Raw genomic sequence first — 14,244 nt, forward strand, 5'->3', positions numbered from 1 at the left:
AGCAAAAAGTTTGCAGCTGCACATGCGCATGTGTTCACCGTTGACCATTTACATGCGCACAAGATACAAAAAATGAAAAGTCTGCGCAGCCCTGAACGCAGCTGCACATGCGCAGCACTTCAGCTAAAAGTATGCAGCTGCGCATGCGCAGCACTTCAGCAAAAAGTTTGCAGCTGCACATGCGCATGTGTTCACCGTTGACCATTTACATGCGCACAAGATACAAAAAATGAAAAGTCTGCGCAGCCCTGAACGCAGCTGCACATGCGCAGCACTTCAGCTAAGTACGCAGCTGCGCATGCGCAGCACTTCAGCTAAAAGTACGCAGCTGCGCATGCACATGTGTTCACCGTTGACCATTTACATGCGCACAAGACACCAAAAATGAAAAGTCTGCGCAGCCCTGAACGCAGCTGCGCATGCGCAGCACTTCAGCTAAAAGTACGCAGCTGCGCATGCGCAGCACTTCAGTAAAAAGTATGCAGCTGCACATCCGCATGTGTTTACCGTTCAAAACTGCATTTGACCATTTACATGCGCACAAGGACACCAAAAATGAAAAGTCTGTGCAGCCCTGAACGCAGGTGCGCATGCGCAGCACTTCAGCAAAGTACACAGCTGCGCATGCGCAGCACTTCAGCTAAAAGTACGCAGCTGTGCATGCGAGGCACTTCAGCAAAAAGTATGCAGCTGCACATGCGCATGTGTTAACCGTTGACCATTTACATGCGCACAAGATACCAAAAATGAAAAGTCTGCGCAGCCCTGAACACAGCTGCGCATGCGCAGCACTTCAGCTAAGTACGCAGCTGCGCATGCGCAGCACTTCAGCTAAAAGTACGCAGCTGCGCATGCGCAGCACTTCAGCAAAAAGTATGCAGCTGCACATGCGCATGTGTTCACCATTCAAAACTGCATTTGACCATTTACATGCGCACAAGGACACCAAAAATGAAAGTCTGCGCAGCCCTGAACGCAGCTGCGCATGTGCAGCGCTTCAGCTAAGTACGCAGCTGCGCATGCGCAGCACTTCAGCTAAAAGTACGCAGCTGCGCATGCGCAGCACTTCAGCAAAAAGTATGCAGCTGCACATGCGCATGTGTTCACCGGTCAAAACTGCATTTGACCATTTACATGCGCACAAGACACCAAAAATGAAAAGTCTGCGCAGCTCTGAACGCAGCTGCGCATGCGCAGCATTTCAGCTAAGTACGCAGCAGCGCATGCACAGCACTTCAGCTAAAAGGACGCAGCTGCGCATGCGCAGCACTTCAGCAAAAAGTATGCAGCTGCACATATGCATGTGTTCACCGTTGGCCATTTACATGCGCACAAGATACAAAAAATGAAAAGTCTGCGCAGCCCTGAACGCAGCTGCACATGCGCAGCACTTCAGCTAAGTACGTAGCTGCGCATGCGCAGCACTTCAGCTAAAAGTACACAGCTGCGCATGCGCATGTGTTCACGGTTGACCATTTACATGCGCACAAGACACCAAAAATGAAAAGTCTGCGCAGCCCTGAACGCAGCTGCGCATGCACAGCATTTCAGCTAAGTACGCAGCTGCGCATGCGCAGCACCCCAGCTAAAAGGACGCAGCTGCGCATGCGCAGCACTTCAGCAAAAAGTTTGCAGCTGCACATGCGCATGTGTTCACCGTTGACCATTTACATGCGCACAAGATACAAAAAATGAAAAGTCTGCGCAGCCCTGAACGCAGCTGCACATGCGCAGCACTTCAGCTAAGTACGCAGCTGCGCATGCGCAGCACTTCAGCTAAAAGTACGCAGCTGCGCATGCGCAGCACTTCAGCAAAAAGTATGCAGCTGCACATGCGCATGTGTTGACCGATCAAAACTGCATTTGACCATTTACATGCGCACAAGGACACCAAAAATGAAACGTCTGCGCAGCCCTGAACGCAGCTGCACATACGCAGCACTTCTGCTAAGTACTCAGCTGCGCATGCGCAGCACTTCAGCTAAAAATATGCAGCTGCGCATGCGCATGTGTTCACCGTTGACCATTTACATGCGCACAAGACACCAAATATGAAAAGTCTGCGCAGCCCTGAACGCAGCTGCGCATGTGCAGCACTTCAGCTAAGTACGCAGCTGCGCATGCGCAGCACTTCAGCTGAAAGTACGCAGCTGCGAATGCGCAGCACTTCAGCAAAAAGTATGCAGCTGCACATGCGTATGTGATCACCGTTCAAAACTGCATTTGACCATTTACATGCGCACAAGGACACCAAAAATGAAAAGTCTGCGCAGCCCTGAACGCAGCTGCGCATGCGCAGCACTTCAGCTAAGTACGCAGCTGCGCATGTGCAGCACTTCAGCAAAAAGTACGCAGCTGCGCATGCGCAGCACTTCAGCAAAAATTATGCAGCTGCACATGCGCATGTGTTCACCGTTGACCATTTACATGCGCACAAGATACCAAAAATGAAAAGTCTGCGCAGCCCTGAACGCAGCTGCGCATGCGCAGCACTTCAGCTAAGTATGCAGCTGCGCATGAGCAGCACTTCAGCTAAAAGTACGCAGCTGCACATGCGCATGTGTTCACCGTTCAAAACTGCATTTGACCATTTACATGCGCACAAGGGCACCAAAAATGAAAAGTCTGCGCAGCCCTGAATGCAGCTGCGCATACGCAGCACTTCAGCTAAGTACGCAGCTGTGCATGCGCAGCACTTCAGCTAAAAGTACGCAGCTGCGCTTGCGCATGTGTTCACCGTTGACCATTTACATGCGCACAAGACACCAAAAATGAAAAGTCTGCGCAGCCCTGAACGCAGCTGCGCATGCGCAGCACTTCAGCTAAGTACGCAGCTGTGCATGCGCAGCACTCCAGCTAAAATTACACAGCTGCGCATGCGCATGTGTTCACCGTTGACCATTTACATGCGCACAAGACACCAAAAATGAAAAGTCTGCGCAGCCCTGAACGCAGCTGCGCATGCGCAGCACTTCAGCTAAGTACGCAGCTGCGCATGCACAGCACTTCAGCTAAAAGTATGCAGCTGCGCATGCGCAGCACTTCAGCAAAAAGTATGCAGCTGCACATGCGCATGTGATCACCATTCAAAACTGCATTTGACCATTTACATGCGCACAAGGACACCAAAAATGAAAAGTCTGCGCAGCCCTCAACGCAGCTGCGCATGCGCAGCACTTCAGCTAAGTACGCAGCTGTGCATGCGCAGCACTTCAGCTAAATGTACGCAGCTGCGCATGAGCAGCACTTCAGCAAAAAGTATGCAGCTGCACATGTGCATGTGTTCACAGTTCAAAACTGTATTTGACCATTTACATGCGCACAAGGACACCAAAAATGAAACGTCTGCGCAGCCCTGAACGCAGCTGCGCATACGCAGCACTTCAGCTAAGTACGCAGCTGCGCATGCGCATCACTTCAGCTAAAAGTATGCAGCTGCGCATGTGCATGTGTTCACCATTGACCATTTACATGCGCACAAGACACCAAAAATGAAAAGTCTGCGCAGCCCTGAACGCAGCTGCGCATGCGCAGCACTTCAGCTAAGTACGCAGCTGCGCATGCGCAGCACTTCAGCTAAAAGTACGCAGCTGCTCATGTGCAGCACTTCAGCTAAAAGTACGCAGCTGCACATGCGCATGTGTTCACCGTTCAAGACTGCATTTGACCATTTACATGCGTACAAGGACACCAAAAATGAAAAGTCTGCGCAGCTCTGAACGCAGCTGCGCATGCGCAGCACTTCAGCTAAGTACGCAGCTGCGCATGCGCAGCACTTCAGCTAAAAGTACGCAGCTGCCCATGCGCAGTACTTCAGCAAAAAGTATGGAAATGCACATGCGCATGTGTTCACAGTTCAAAACTGCATTTGACCATTTACATGCGCAGAAGGACACCAAAAATAAAACGTCTGTGCAGCCCTGAACGCAGCTGCGCATACGCAGCACTTCAGCTAAGTACGCAGCTGCGCATGCGCATCACTTCAGCTAAAAGTATGCAGCTGCGCATGTGCATGTGTTCACCGTTGACCATTTACATGCACACAAGACACCAAAAATGAAAAGTCTGCGCAGCCCTGAACGCAGCTGCGCATGCGCAGCACTTCAGCTAAGTACGCAGCTGCGCATGCGCAGCACTTCAGCAAAAAGTATGCAGCTGCACATGCGCATGTGATCACCGTTCAAAACTGCATTTGACCATTTACATGCGCACAAGGACACCAAAAATGAAAAGTCTGCGCAGCCCTGAACGCAGCTGCGCATGCGCAGCACTTCAGCTAAGTACGCAGCTGCGCATGCGCAGCACTTCAGCTAAAAGTACGCAGCTGCGCAAGCGCAGCACTTCAGCAAAAAGTATGCAGCTGCACATGCGCATGTGTTCACAGTTCAAAACTGCATTTGACCATTTACATACGCACAAGGACACCAAAAATGAAAATTCTGCGCAGCTCTGAACGCAGCTGCGCATGCGCAGCACTTCAGCTAAGTACACAACTGCGCATGCGCAGCACTTCAGCTAAAAGTAAGCAGCTGCGCATGCGCAGCACTTCAGCAAAAAGTATGCAGCTGCACATGCGCATGTGTTCACAGTTCAAAACTGCATTTGACCATTTACATGCGCACAAGGACACCAAAAATGAAATGTCTGCGCAGCCCTGAACGCAGCTGCGCCTACGCAGCACTTCAGCTAAGTACGCAGCTGTGCATGCGCATCACTTCAGCTAAAAGCATGCAGCTGCGCATGTGCATGTGTTCACCGTTGACCATTTACATGCGCACAAGAAACCAAAAATGAAAAGTCTGCGCAGCCTTGAACGCAGCTGCGCATGCGCAGCACTTCAGCTACGTACACAGCTGCGCATGCGCAGCACTTCAGCTAAGTACGCAGCTGCGCATGTGCAGCACTTCAGCTAAAAGTACGCAGCTGCGCATGCGCAGCACTTCAGCAAAAATTATGCAGCTGCACATGCGTATGTGTTCACCGTTGACCATTTACATGCGCACAAGATACCAAAAATGAAAAGTCTGCGCAGCCCTGAACGCAGCTGCGCATGCGCAGCACTTCAGCTAAGTACGCAGCTGCGCATGCGCAGCACTTCAGCTAAAAGTACGCAGCTGCACATGCGCATGTGTTCACCGTTCAAAACTGCATTTGACCATTTACATGCGCACAAGGGCACCAAAAATGAAAAGTCTGCACAGCCCTGAACGCAGCTGCGCATGCGCAGCTCTTCAGCTAAGTACGCAGCTGCGCATGCGCAGCACTTCAGCTAAGTACGCAGCTGTGCATGCGCAGCACTTCAGCTAAAAGTACGCAGCTGCGCTTGCGCATGTGTTCACCGTTGACCATTTACATGCGCACAAGACACCAAAAATGAAAAGTCTGCGCAGCCCTGAACGCAGCTGCGCATGTGCAGCACTTCAGCTAAGTACGCAGCTGCGCATGCACAGCACTTCAGCTAAAAGTATGCAGCTGCGCATGCGCAGCACTTCAGCAAAAAGTATGCAGCTGCACATGCACATGTGATCACCATTCAAAACTGCATTTGACCATTTACATGCGCACAAGGACACCAAAAATGAAAAGTCTGCGCAGCCCTCAACGCAGCTGCGCATGCGCAGCACTTCAGCTAAGTACGCAGCTGCGCATGCGCAGCACTTCAGCTAAAAGTATGCAGCTGCGCATGCGCATGTGTTCACCGTTCAAAAATGCATTTGACCATTTACATGCGCATAAGGACACCAAAAATGAAAAGTCTGCGCAGCCCTGAACGCAGCTGCGCATGCGCAGCACTTCAGCTAAGTACGCAGCTGCGCATGCGCAGCACTTCAGCTAAAAGTACGCAGCTGCTCATGTGCAGCACTTCAGCAAAAAGTATGCAGCTGCACATGCGCATGTGATCACCATTCAAAACTGCATTTGACCATTTACATGCGCACAAGGACACCAAAAATGAAAAGTCTGCGCAGCCCTCAACGCAGCTGCGCATGAGCAGCACTTCAGCTAAGTACGCAGCTGTGCATGCGCAGCACTTCAGCTAAATGTACGCAGCTGCGCATGAGCAGCACTTCAGCAAAAAGTATGCAGCTGCACATGCGCATGTGATCACCGTTCAAAACTGCATTTGACCATTTACATGCGCACAAGGACACCAAAAATGAAAAGTCTGCGCAGCCCTGAACGCAGCTGCGCATGCGCAGCACTTCAGCTAAGTACGCAGCTGCGCATGCGCAGCACTTCAGCTAAAAGTACGCAGCTGCGCATGCGCATGTGTTCACGGTTGACCATTTACATGCGCACAAGACACCAAAAATGAAAAGTCTGCGCAGCCCTGAACGCAGCTGCGCATGCACAGCATTTCAGCTAAGTACGCAGCTGCGCATGCGCAGCACTCCAGCTAAAAGGACGCAGCTGCGCATGCGCAGCACTTCAGCAAAAAGTTTGCAGCTGCACATGCGCATGTGTTCACCGTTGACCATTTACATGCGCACAAGATACAAAAAAGAAAAGTCTGCGCAGCCCTGAACGCAGCTGCACATGCGCAGCACTTCAGCTAAGTACGCAGCTGCGCATGCGCAGCACTTCAGCTAAAAGTACGCAGCTGCGCATGCGCAGCACTTCAGCAAAAAGTATGCAGCTGCACATGCGCATGTGTTGACCGATCAAAACTGCATTTGACCATTTACATGCGCACAAGGACACCAAAAATGAAACGTCTGCGCAGCCCTGAACGCAGCTGCACATACGCAGCACTTCTGCTAAGTACTCAGCTGCGCATGCGCAGCACTTCAGCTAAAAATATGCAGCTGCGCATGCGCATGTGTTCACCGTTGACTATTTACATGCGCACAAGACACCAAATATGAAAAGTCTGCGCAGCCCTGAACGCAGCTGCGCATGTGCAGCACTTCAGCTAAGTACGCAGCCGCGCATGCGCAGCACTTCAGCTGAAAGTACGCAGCTGCGAATGCGCAGCACTTCAGCAAAAAGTATGCAGCTGCACATGCGCATGTGATCACCGTTCAAAACTGCATTTGACCATTTACATGCGCACAAGGACACCAAAAATGAAAAGTCTGCGCAGCACTGAACGCAGCTGCGCATGTGTTCACCGTTGACCATTTACATGCGCACAAGACACCAAAAATGAAAAGTTTGCGCAGCCCTGAACGCAGCTGCGCATGCGCAGCACTTCAGCTAAGTACGCAGCTGCGCATGTGCAGCACTTCAGCAAAAAGTACGCAGCTGCGCATGCGCAGCACTTCAGCAAAAATTATGCAGCTGCACATGCGCAAGTGTTCACCGTTGACCTTTTACATGCGCACAAGATACCAAAAATGAAAAGTCTGCGCAGCCCTGAACGCAGCTGCGCATGCGCAGCACTTCAGCTAAGTATGCAGCTGCGCATGCGCAGCACTTCAGCTAAAAGTACGCAGCTGCACATGCGCATGTGTTCACCGTTGACCATTTACATGCGCACAAGACACCAAAAATGAAAAGTCTGCGCAGCCCTGAACGCAGCTGCGCATGTGCAGCACTTCAGCTAAGTACGCAGCTGTGCATGCGCAGCACTCCAGCTAAAATTACACAGCTGCGCATGCGCATGTGTTCACCGTTGACCATTTACATGCGCACAAGACACCAAAAATGAAAAGTCTGCGCAGCCCTGAACTCAGCTGCGCATGCGCAGCACTTCAGCTAAGTACGCAGCTGCGCATGCACAGCACTTCAGCTAAAAGTATGCAGCTGCGCATGCGCAGCACTTCAGCAAAAAGTATGCAGCTGCACATGCGCATGTGATCACCATTCAAAACTGCATTTGACCATTTACATGCGCACAAGGACACCAAAAATGAAAAGTCTGCGCAGCCCTCAACGCAGCTGCGCATGCGCAGCACTTCAGCTAAGTACGCAGCTGTGCATGCGCAGCATTTCAGCTAAATGTACGCAGCTGCGCATGAGCAGCACTTCAGCAAAAAGTATGCAGCTGCACATGTGCATGTGTTCACAGTTCAAAACTGTATTTGACCATTTACATGCGCACAAGGACACCAAAAATGAAACGTCTGCGCAGCCCTGAACGCAGCTGCGCATACGCAGCACTTCAGCTAAGTACGCAGCTGCGCATGCGCATCACTTCAGCTAAAAGTATGCAGCTGCGCATGTGCATGTGTTCACCGTTGACCATTTACATGCGCACAAGACACCAAAAATGAAAAGTCTGCGCAGCCCTGAACGCAGCTGCGCATGCGCAGCACTTCAGCTAAGTACGCAGCTGCGCATGAGCAGCACTTCAGCTAAAAGTACGCAGCTGCTCATGTGCAGCACTTCAGCTAAAAGTACGCAGCTGCACATGCGCATGTGTTCACCGTTCAAGACTGCATTTGACCATTTACATGCGTACAAGGACACCAAAAATGAAAAGTCTGCGCAGCTCTGAACGCAGCTGCGCATGCGCAGCACTTCAGCTAAGTACGCAGCTGCGCATGCGCAGCACTTCAGCTAAAAGTACGCAGCTGCGCATGAGCAGCACTTCAGCAAAAAGTATGCAACTGCACATGCGCATGTGTTCACAGTTCAAAACTGCATTTGACCATTTACATGCGCAGAAGGACACCAAAAATAAAACGTCTGTGCAGCCCTGAACGCAGCTGCGCATACGCAGCACTTCAGCTAAGTACGCAGCTGCGCATGCGCATCACTTCAGCTAAAAGTATGCAGCTGCGCATGTGCATGTGTTCACCGTTGACCATTTACATGCACACAAGACACCAAAAATGAAAAGTCTGCGCAGCCCTGAACGCAGCTGCGCATGCGCAGCACTTCAGCTAAGTACGCAGCTGCGCATGCGCAGCACTTCAGCAAAAAGTATGCAGCTGCACATGCGCATGTGATCACCGTTCAAAACTGCATTTGACCATTTACATGCGCACAAGGACACCAAAAATGAAAAGTCTGCGCAGCCCTGAACGCAGCTGTGCATGCGCAGCACTTCAGCTAAGTACGCAGCTGCGCATGCGCAGCACTTCAGCTAAAAGTACGCAGCTGCGCAAGCGCAGCACTTCAGCAAAAAGTATGCAGCTGCACATGCGCATGTGTTCACAGTTCAAAACTGCATTTGACCATTTACATACGCACAAGGACACCAAAAATGAAAATTCTGCGCAGCTCTGAACGCAGCTGCGCATGCGCAGCACTTCAGCTAAGTACACAACTGCGCATGCGCAGCACTTCAGCTAAAAGTAAGCAGCTGCGCATGCGCAGCACTTCAGCAAAAAGTATGCAGCTGCACATGCGCATGTGTTCACAGTTCAAAACTGCATTTGACCATTTACATGCGCACAAGGACACCAAAAATGAAATGTCTGCGCAGCCCTGAACGCAGCTGCGCCTACGCAGCACTTCAGCTAAGTACGCAGCTGTGCATGCGCATCACTTCAGCTAAAAGCATGCAGCTGCGCATGTGCATGTGTTCACCGTTGACCATTTACATGCGCACAAGAAACCAAAAATGAAAAGTCTGCACAGCCTTGAACGCAGCTGCGCATGCGCAGCACTTCAGCTACGTACACAGCTGCGCATGCGCAGCACTTCAGCTAAGTACGCAGCTGCGCATGTGCAGCACTTCAGCTAAAAGTACGCAGCTGCGCATGCGCAGCACTTCAGCAAAAATTATGCAGCTGCACATGCGCATGTGTTCACCGTTGACCATTTACATGTGCACAAGATACCAAAAATGAAAAGTCTGCGCAGCCCTGAACGCAGCTGCGCATGCGCAGCACTTCAGCTAAGTACGCAGCTGCGCATGCGCAGCACTTCAGCTAAAAGTACGCAGCTGCACATGCGCATGTGTTCACCGTTTAAAACTGCATTTGACCATTTACATGCGCACAAGGGCACCAAAAATGAAAAGTCTGCGCAGCCCTGAACGCAGCTGCGCATACGCAGCACTTCAGCTAAGTACGCAGCTGTGCATGCGCAGCACTTCAGCTAAAAGTACGCAGCTGCGCTTGCGCATGTGTTCACCGTTGACCATTTACATGCGCACAAGACACCAAAAATGAAAAGTCTGCGCAGCCCTGAACGCAGCTGCGCATGCGCAGCACTTCAGCTAAGTACGCAGCTGTGCATGCGCAGCACTCCAGCTAAAATAACACAGCTGATCATGCGCATGTGTTCACCGTTGACCATTTACATGCGCACAAGACACCAAAAATGAAAAGTCTGCGCAGCCCTGAACGCAGCTGCGCATGTGCAGCACTTCAGCTAAGTACGCAGCTGCGCATGCACAGCACTTCAGCTAAAAGTATGCAGCTGCGCATGCGCAGCACTTCAGCAAAAAGTATGCAGCTGCACATGCACATGTGATCACCATTCAAAACTGCATTTGACCATTTACATGCGCACAAGGACACCAAAAATGAAAAGTCTGCGCAGCCCTCAACGCAGCTGCGCATGCGCAGCACTTCAGCTAAGTACGCAGCTGTGTATGCGCAGCACTTCAGCTAAATGTACGCAGCTGCGCATGAGCAGCACTTCAGCAAAAAGTATGCAGCTGCACATGCGCATGTGTTCACAGTTCAAAACTGTATTTGACCATTTACATGCGCACAAGGGCACCAAAAATGAAAAGTCTGCGCAGCCCTGAACGCAGCTGCGCATACGCAGCACTTCAGCTAAGTACGCAGCTGTGCATGCGCAGCACTTCAGCTAAAAGTACGCAGCTGCGCTTGCGCATGTGTTCACCGTTGACCATTTACATGCGCACAAGACACCAAAAATGAAAAGTCTGCGCAGCCCTGAACGCAGCTGCGCATGCGCAGCACTTCAGCTAAGTACGCAGCTGTGCATGCGCAGCACTCCAGCTAAAATAACACAGCTGATCATGCGCATGTGTTCACCGTTGACCATTTACATGCGCACAAGACACCAAAAATGAAAAGTCTGCGCAGCCCTGAACGCAGCTGCGCATGTGCAGCACTTCAGCTAAGTACGCAGCTGCGCATGCACAGCACTTCAGCTAAAAGTATGCAGCTGCGCATGCGCAGCACTTCAGCAAAAAGTATGCAGCTGCACATGCACATGTGATCACCATTCAAAACTGCATTTGACCATTTACATGCGCACAAGGACACCAAAAATGAAAAGTCTGCGCAGCCCTCAACGCAGCTGCGCATGCGCAGCACTTCAGCTAAGTACGCAGCTGTGTATGCGCAGCACTTCAGCTAAATGTACGCAGCTGCGCATGAGCAGCACTTCAGCAAAAAGTATGCAGCTGCACATGCGCATGTGTTCACAGTTCAAAACTGTATTTGACCATTTACATGCGCACAAGGACACCAAAAATGAAACGTCTGCGCAGCCCTGAACGCAGCTGCGCATACGCAGCACTTCAGCTAAGTACGCAGCTGCGCATGCGCATCATTTCAGCTAAAAGTATGCAGCTGCGCATGTGCATGTGTTCACCGTTGACCATTTACATGTGCACAAGACACCAAAAATGAAAAGTCTGCGCAGCCCTGAACGCAGCTGCGCATGCGCAGCACTTCAGCTAAGTACGCAGCTGCGCATGCGCAGCACTTCAGCTAAAAGTACGCAGCTGCTCATGTGCAGCACTTCAGCAAAAAGTATGCAGCTGCACATGCGCATGTGATCACCATTCAAAACTGCATTTGACCATTTACATGCGCACAAGGACACCAAAAATGAAAAGTCTGCGCAGCCCTCAACGCAGCTGCGCATGCGCAGCACTTCAGCTAAGTAAGCAGCTGTGCATGCGCAGCACTTCAGCTAAATGTACGCAGCTGCGCATGAGCAGCACTTCAGCAAAAAGTATGCAGCTGCACATGCGCATGTGTTCACAGTTCAAAACTGTATTTGACCATTTACATGCGCACAAGGACACCAAAAATGAAACGTCTGCGCAGCCCTGAACGCAGCTGCGCATACGCAGCACTTCAGCTAAGTACGCAGCTGCGCATGCGCATCACTTCAGCTAAAAGTATGCAGCTGCGCATGTGCATGTGTTCACCATTGACCATTTACATGTGCACAAGACACCAAAAATGAAAAGTCTGCGCAGCCCTGAACGCAGCTGCGCATGCGCAGCACTTCAGCTAAGTACGCAGCTGCGCATGCGCAGCACTTCAGCTAAAAGTACGCAGCTGCTCATGTGCAGTACTTCAGCTAAAAGTACACAGCTGCACATGCGCATGTGTTCACCGTTCAAGACTGCATTTGACCATTTACATGCGTACAAGGACACCAAAAATGAAAAGTCTGCGCAGCTCTGAAAGCAGCTGCGCATGCGCAGCACTTCAGCTAAGTACGCAGCTGCGCATGCGCAGCACTTCAGCTAAAAGTACGCAGCTGCGCATGCGCATGTGTTCACAGTTCAAAACTGCATTTGACCATTTACATGCGCAGAAGTACACCAAAAATAAAACATCTGTGCAGCCCTGAACGCAGCTGCGCATACGCAGCACTTCAGCTAAGTACGCAGCTGCGCATGCGCATCACTTCAGCTAAAAGTATGCAGCTGCGCATGTGCATGTGTTCACCGTTGACCATTTACATGCACACAAGACACCAAAAATTAAAAGTCTGCGCAGCCCTGAACGCAGCTGCGCATTCGCAGCACTTCAGCTAAGTACGCAGCTGCGCATGCGCAGCACTTCAGCAAAAAGTATGCAGCTGCACATGCGCATGTGATCACCGTTCAAAACTGCATTTGACCATTTACATGCGCACAAGGACACCAAAAATGAAAAGTCTGCGCAGCCCTGAACGCAGCTGCGCATGCGCAGCACTTCAGCTAAGTACGCAGCTGCGCATGCGCAGCACTTCAGCTAAAAGTACGCAGCTGCGCAAGCGCAGCACTTCAGCAAAAAGTATGCAGCTGCACATGCGCATGTGTTCACAGTTCAAAACTGCATTTGACCATTTACATACGCACAAGGACACCAAAAATGAAAATTCTGCGCAGCTCTGAACGCAGCTGCGCATGCGCAGCACTTCAGCTAAGTACGCAACTGCGCATGCGCAGCACTTCAGCTAAAAGTAAGCAGCTGCGCATGCGCAGCACTTCAGCAAAAAGTATGCAGCTACACATGCGCATGTGTTCACAGTTCAAAACTGCATTTGACCATTTACATACGCACAAGGACACCAAAAATGAAATGTCTGCGCAGCCCTGAACGCAGCTGCGCCTACGCAGCACTTCAGCTAAGTACGCAGCTGTGCATGCGCATCACTTCAGCTAAAAGCATGCAGCTGCGCATGTGCATGTGTTCACCGTTGACAATTTACATGCGCACAAGAAACCAAAAATGAAAAGTCTGCGCAGCCTTGAACGCAGCTGCGCATTCGCAGCACTTCAGCTAAGTACGCAGCTGCGCATGCGCAGCACTTCAGCAAAAAGTATGCAGCTGCACATGCGCATGTGATCACCGTTCAAAACTGCATTTGACCATTTACATGCGCACAAGGACACCAAAAATGAAAAGTCTGCGCAGCCCTGAACGCAGCTGCGCATGCGCAGCGCTTCAGCTAAGTACGCAGCTGCGCATGCGCAGCACTTCAGCTAAAAGTACGCAGCTGCGCAAGCGCAGCACTTCAGCAAAAAGTATGCAGCTGCACATGCGCATGTGTTCACAGTTCAAAACTGCATTTGACCATTTACATACGCACAAGGACACCAAAAATGAAAATTCTGCGCAGCTCTGAACGCAGCTGCGCATGCGCAGCACTTCAGCTAAGTACTCAACTGCGCATGCGCAGCACTTCAGCTAAAAGTAAGCAGCTGCGCATGCGCAGCACTTCAGCAAAAAGTATGCAGCTGCACATGCGCATGTGTTCACAGTTCAAAACTGCATTTGACCATTTACATACGCACAAGGACACCAAAAATGAAATGTCTGCGCAGCCCTGAACGCAGCTGCGCCTACGCAGCACTTCAGCTAAGTACGCAGCTGTGCATGCGCATCACTTCAGCTAAAAGCATGCAGCTGCGCATGTGCATGTGTTCACCGTTGACAATTTACATGCGCACAAGAAACCAAAAATGAAAAGTCTGCGCAGCCTTGAACGCAGCTGCGCATGCGCAGCACTTCAGCTACGTACACAGCTGCGCATGCGCAGCTATTCAGCTAAGTACGCAGCTGCGCATGTGCAGCACTTCAGCTAAAAGTACGCAGCTGCGCATGCGCAGCACTTCAGCAAAAATTATGCAGCTGCACATGCGCA

The sequence above is a fragment of the Acipenser ruthenus genome, chromosome 38 (assembly GCF_902713425.1).
Source record: "Acipenser ruthenus chromosome 38, fAciRut3.2 maternal haplotype, whole genome shotgun sequence".
Taxonomy (NCBI): domain Eukaryota; kingdom Metazoa; phylum Chordata; class Actinopteri; order Acipenseriformes; family Acipenseridae; genus Acipenser; species Acipenser ruthenus.